Consider the following 6,852-nt stretch of genomic DNA (forward strand, 5'->3'; position numbering starts at 1 on the left):
CTTCCTATCACTCTGTGTGTAGCATACTTCCATGATAACTGAGGTTACAGAATACAGAACATTTTACTAATATTTCGAAAGAAAAATTACTTTGTGGCGAGAAACACAAAAACGATACAGGAAAATCACTGTCATTCGATGCAAGAGACATGTTGATTGTAGTCTCTGAAAGTAGATCCTAAATACAGTGATCACAGTCACAAACATGCAATAATCACAGCAGACATACAATTTTTTGTTTTTTAAATGTTAGAGTGAACCATACAATAATCACAGCCATACACTTGCAATAACCACTGGTATGGACAGCATTATATGATAAAATATGCGGTTACTGAATATGTTTTAAGTAAAATGTCACACACATGAAGGCTTTTGGCGTACTTTCAATGGAATCAACTGAATCACTGTCGGACTATTGAGTATTGTTTCAGAATAACGGCTTGAATTGACCTAAAAGCTGTATTTCGTTCCGTTTGTTTCGAGTTTCGGGATCAGTGAAGCGTTTGCCTAAAACTGAATAGAAACTCTTTCTCAGTTTTTCTCTTTATATATATATATATATATTCAAAGCCAATAATTTATTCGTAAGCCGCTTCTGATCCGAGATTAACTTGATGTCAATTGTGCATTATTATAATTATAGCCATCATCACGGAATGTATCTAATCCCTGGCATCAATTCGTGCCAGTGAAGTAATTGCATACAGCTATATAGAATTTCGAAGCCGGCGATGTTCGGCGAGCCCCAGTCAGAAAAGTTGCCGTCGGCAATAATGCTAATGAAGAAACTTTTTCTTTTTTTTTTTAATTTAAGGTTTGTGGTGTAAAATGGGAATGATGGCATTTATCATCTTTCCTTCGGTGCAATAAAGTTGCGGCCGGTGTATGCGCAATGTGGCGCGCGCCCACGGGCGTATGTGTGTGTGTGTGTGTGCTCCCCCCCCCCCCCCCCCCCCAGTTACAGGGTGGAGGCGAGGTGGCAGGATTTCAGTCAGGCATGTCGCGCTCGCGCGTGTGTATGTACCTATGTACTCGCGCACTGGGCGCGCGCGCGTGCGCGATGTATGTGTGTACCCGCGCGCGCGCGTTTGTGTTTCCCCTTCTTATGAGCGGTTGGGGATGGGGAGAGGAAGGGGGGTCGGGGAACAGGCCTGTCTTGTGTGTGTGTCACCGGCGGGTGTCAGTGTGTGTGTGTGCCTAGTTGTGTGTGTGTGTGTGTGTCCCGGCCCTCCTTCAGTTCCCGTTCCCGAATGTGTCACTGACTCAGCACGGTCCCTCCCTCTCTTTTCTTTCTTTCTCATCTTTTTTTCTTTCCCCGGCAGTCTCTCTCAGTCGTGCTTTTCCTTTTGCATCTCTCTCTCTCTCTCTCTTGTCCATCTCGCGGTGTGTCAGTGTGTGCATGCGTGCGTCAGTGTGTGTTTGTGTGTGCTTATTATCTCCTCTCACCATTTTCTTCTCTCTGTCTTCCGGCATGCCCATTTCCTTCTAGGCTCCTCTGCCCTTGACTCCGTCTGTAACACGAACTATAAAATTATGGTATCCCACCGGTCACGATGCAGCGCCGTGTGTGGACCTCAGTAAGTAAATTGAACCTCACGGTGAGGTGGCACGTCATGTGCTTGAAACTGACTGAGTTAAACTGATTCCCCCCTACCCCCGAAAACGGAGTATGGCTGCCTACATGGCGGGGTAAAAACGACCATACGCGTAAAAGCCCACTCGTGTATACACATACGAGTGAATGTGCGAGTTGCAGCCCTGGCACGAAGGAAGAAGATCCACTCCCCCCCCCCCCCCCAGCTCCCCTCCCCGTCTCCCTGTCCCCCCCCCTCTCTCTCTCTCTCTCTCTCTCTCTCTCTCTCCACCCACCTGTCGTTTCTCTGGACTTACTCTTGATCTCTAGCTCCGAGCCCGGCCCCCACCTCCCGCTCCTCGCTTTATTATTTCAGTGATACAATGATGTCACTCCGCATTCAATCTTCATCTTCTCAAACTGAAGTCTACAAAGTGTATCCACCCGGCCTCTCTCTCTCTCTCTCTCTCTCTCTCTCTCTCTAAGGCTGTTGTAGTTGTTGTTATAGTGTATATATGATAGCCAGTCGTGTCCGACTATGACCATCAGAGGAGGCAACTGCTGTTCCGACTATTTGGACTAGAATTTGATTTGAGTGGAGTGTCTTGCCTAAGTCAAGTTCATTCCCACTCTCTCGGCCAAGAGGGTTTTAGGACAGTCGGCGTTGGGTTGAAGATGGTTATATATCAGTCTATGCATAGTGCAGGTAGTGTATTCGTTTGTCACGGTGTGTTACTGACTGAAGTGTCCGTTCTAGTATTTTATATTTATTTCATTTTATTTACTGCAGTAGTAGTGGTACTAGTGGTGATGGTGGTGGTGGTAGTAGTAGCACTAGTTTTGCATTTCTTTCTTCTTTTTATTTTGTTTTGTTTGTTTGTTTGTTTGCGTGTTGAATTTCTTTGCCGTGAGAACTGGATGAAAAAAAACCCATAACCTTGCTTATTCCACTTCCCTCATTAAAGAAAAAGAAAAACTCCCCACCCCCCCTTCCCTCTTTCTCTACTGATGGCCTATGTTACCCACTCTCACCCTCTCCCACTGGCCGCTCCCAGTTTGAGAATCTTTCAATCCTCACACGCTACTCTTCTCCCCTCCAGTGCAGTCTCAAGAAAATTCGACAAGCAGTCCCACTGACCCCCACAACTTTGTGATAAGTGGTGATCACAAGTGTATGCCATGATAACTGACATCCTGGTCACTTTGACCCCGCCGACACCGAGAAGTCAGTGGACGACCCTGACTGAGAATAGGTTTGGCCCCTTGAGAACCGTGCTGAACAATATTCGTCCTCGGGTTTGTCTGGGTGAAAATATATACCTACTGCTTGGTGAGAAAAATGATGGTATGCAATGACACCGAGTTAAATTGTAATAAAATTATCTCTCAATCTCTGCCGTTGTGTGTGTGTGTGTGTGTGTGTCAGTGTGTGGCAGTCGTGTGTGCATGTGTGTGTTTGTTTGTTTCAAGTTGTGTGTGTGTGTGTGTTGTACTACTGACGATGTCAGTGTGCCGGCCGTGTGTGTGTGTGTGTGAATGGCGTGCGTACTAAGTATGTGTGTGCCACTACTGTTATGTGTCAGTGAATGTGCATGCGCCGGCGCATGTGTATCACTGAGTCGGTGTATGTGTGTGCCAGTGTGCGTATGTGTATGTGCACGTACGTGCGTGTCTGTGCCAGTGGTGGTGTCGTGTTCGAGTGCGTGTGGTTGTTTGTGTGCGCACGGCGCGTGCGGAAACAGAGATAAGAGACTCAATGAGAGAGAGGGGGAGAGTGGGGGTCAGTGGGGAGAACAAGACATCAGTGAACAACTTGATATAGAACTGTCACTGACGCACGTTGGCCTTGGCCACAATACAAACTTTAAGTAAACTCAGTGGGATCGGGAAGGGTCTGAAAAGAAGAGAGAGGGGGAGCCGGGGAGAGAGCCTGAGACCGAGAGAGACACACAGAGTCCAGACGTCAGTGCTGTTTGTCACTGCACAGTACCGGCTGATCACTGTAAGGCGTTCTTGGGTCTATGTGAATCTGTGTGTGTGTGTGTGTGTGTGCGCGTGCGTGCGTGTGCGTGTGTCTGTGTTCTTTCTTTCACTCCAGGTTGAGTGATACTATGATTAGACGTGTCGTCAGTGTGTGTGTGTGTGTGTGTGTGTGTGTGTGTGTGTGTGTGTCAGTGTGTGCCGTGTGTGTGTGTGTGTGTGTGTTCTTTCTTTCTTTCTTTCACTTCACGTCAGTTGAGTGATACTATGATTAGACGTGTCGTGTGTGTCACAGTGTGTGTGTGTGCCGTGTGTGCCAGTGCCGTCTCTGTGTGTGTGTGTGTGTGCGCGCGCGTGTGTGTGTGTTTATTTGTGTGTGGGACTGAGGTGGCGGTGGTGAGGGTGGGGATGTCAGACTATGGTTAAAGGAGGTGTAGAGAAAGCCGGATAAATTTGAACAGGTAGTAGAATCAACAATCAGCCCCGGCTAAATATCAGTGAAACAGCAAATAACAACATCAACAACAAGTTAGATATCAGCAGCAGAAATACTACTATTCAGCGGACTATGTAACACGGGGACTGATTTAGCCGATTTCGGACCGAATAAATGCCAGTGCTTCGGACACTGAAATGAAACATGGTTTCGTTTGACCCTGATTTGTTTACTACGAAACACGACTGAACGTTTTTACTGGCTTTGAAAGCATTCAGTCGTGTGAGAGTCGCAAAACTGACAGGATGCCATTTTATAATAGTACAATGGGAAATAAATCCCATTAATTGATTTCTTGTGCCGGTAATTACCGTTGCCGAAAATCCCTTTTCTATGAGGTATGAAATCCTCAGTGTCATCACTGTGTACTAGCTTGGCAACTGACTACTCAGCATTCAAGACTCGAACAGTCTGCAACATTCTGGAACTGATTGGTGGATAAGTATTTCAACTGAATTTTCAATACAATTGATTCTTTGTACACCTCCCCACCCCTTTCCCCTACACACCTCTCCGGATGCTGTATCGACCTTTCATCATTTCCTTTTTGCTGTGATAATCTGAGAGCCGGGTACCCAACAAAACTGATTCTGTGACTCAGTGTCTTTGGCTGATCAGTAGAATGTGTAATAGACAACTTACTTTATTTCAAAACCGGTCAGTTGAGAAGTAGTCGTCTGAATTTTTATATATTAGATGATTCTAACTAGTAAAGCGTGTAACACTGATTTCGAGTCAACCAACAAAACTATACTGCAGATATATGAGCTGAGATATTCCAAAGCAAGCATTATCATGTTGCAACTAATTCAGCTAGTGTAAATATAGAAAACTGCCGCTTTCAGTTGAGATAAGATGACCTTTCAATTTCAAGTGTAGGAATGGCAAAAGCTGCACCAGTGTTTTTTTAAATAAAAAACAATTTTTTTCTTAAAATATAATTCTCAATCACTGAGGTGAAATATCTAGAAGCACCACAGTGAAGATGATTTTGTTATTTTTCATATAGACGGGTGTTTGCATATCAGTTCAGTTTCGTAATGTTAATGCCAGTTTTCTTCTTTTTCTTATCACATGAGTAGTTTACACCCTGGGCCACGTTCGCCGCATGGAAGATGGTCGCATCCCAAAAGACATCCTTTATGGAGAGCTCGCCACGGGGCAGAGAAGCATCGGCCGCCCACAGCTGAGATACAAAGACGTTTGCAAACGTGACATGAAGGCACTTGAGATCAACACTGATTCCTGGGAGGGCCTTGCAGATGACCGCAACAGATGGAGAAACACTCTCAAGAATCAGCTACGGATTGGTGAGGACAAACTGTCAGCTGCTGCAGCAGAAAAGCCGCAAGCTCGTAGAAAAGGGACGGCAGCCGACAGACCAGCATCAGCTTACACATGTGACCGCTGCGACAGAGACTGTCTCGCATCGGTCTCTACAGTCACAGGCGACTCCGCTTGGTCCAAGCAGACAGCCCAATTAGACATTAGGTCGGGTATACTCTATCCATGGTCAGCCATGACCGAAGGAGGCCTACTGCTACTAGTTTACACCAGAACTGGTTTATGTGTCAGTCTCCCATAATGCGAGTATTGTAATTATATATATACAATATATATATTTCCCGAACTTTCGATTAGGTTAGAAGCATACGTATGCCGTAGTATGAGTGTGTGACGGGTGTGTGTGTGTGTGTGTGTGCGTGCGCGCGCGCCGGCAGTGTGTGTGTGTGTGTGTGTGTGTGTGTGCGCGCGCCAGTGTGTGTGTGTGTGTGTGTGTGTGTGTGCGCGCGCCAGTGTGTGTGTGTGTGTGTGTGTGTGTGTGTGTGTGCCGGTGTCAGTAGTGTGTCAGTGTCCTACCGGCACCGAGTCAGTGCGAGTGCGTCAATCCGGTGTGCGTCAGTGCCACAGTCGGCCGTGTGTCACCCGGGCGTATCACGTCACGTGTGTGTGTGTGTCAGTGTGTGTGTGATGTGTATGTGAGTCAGTGTGTCACAATCGACGATATCACTATGTGTGTGTGTGTGTGTGTGTGTGTGAGTGTGTGTGTGTGTGTACTGACGGATCATAGTGTACTATGTGTGTGTGTGTGTGTGTGTGTGTGTGTGTGTGTGTGTGTGTGTGTGTGCCAGTCGTGTGTGCGCCGTGTGTGTGTGTATGTGTGTGCCAGTGTGTGAGTGTGTCACTGACGTGTGTGTGTGTGTGTGTGTGTGTGTGTGTGTGTGAGTCAGTCGGTGTGTGTGCCAGTGTGTGTGTGTCTGAGTGTGTGTGTGTGTGTATCCGTCGGCCGGGGCGCGCGCGTGTGTGTGAGTGTGTGTGTGCCGTGTGTGTGCGCATCACCACTGTCTCAGTGTGTGTGTGTAGGCTGACAGAGTTGAGTCCGGCAGCCACGGTGTGGCACGGTGTTTCCGAGTGCCAGTGTGAATGTATGGGATCACATAACATGGCACGTGTGTTCTATTATGCTGGCATGGTGTATCATATGCAAATAAACATATTGAAAAAGGAACTCGTTTAACCAGTGGGTCCTCCAACTTCACATAGTTTGGTTGTACTGTTGACGTAGACGGCCGAGGTTTGGAGACACACATTAAGTAAGGGTTCTTATTTTGACCAATTTTAGTAACGAACCTATTATATATGTAATCGTGTGATATATATATATATATATATCATATTATATATATTATATATATATACATAAAAAACTTTATCAACAATAGTTGTTTTGGGTTGAATTAGTTGAAAAGGATATCTTTGAAAATGAGACCACACTGGCTTCCAGGCACTTTGCTTTCCA

This window comes from Babylonia areolata, chromosome 2 (genome assembly GCF_041734735.1).
Source record: "Babylonia areolata isolate BAREFJ2019XMU chromosome 2, ASM4173473v1, whole genome shotgun sequence".
NCBI classification, from domain to species: Eukaryota; Metazoa; Mollusca; class Gastropoda; order Neogastropoda; family Buccinidae; genus Babylonia; species Babylonia areolata.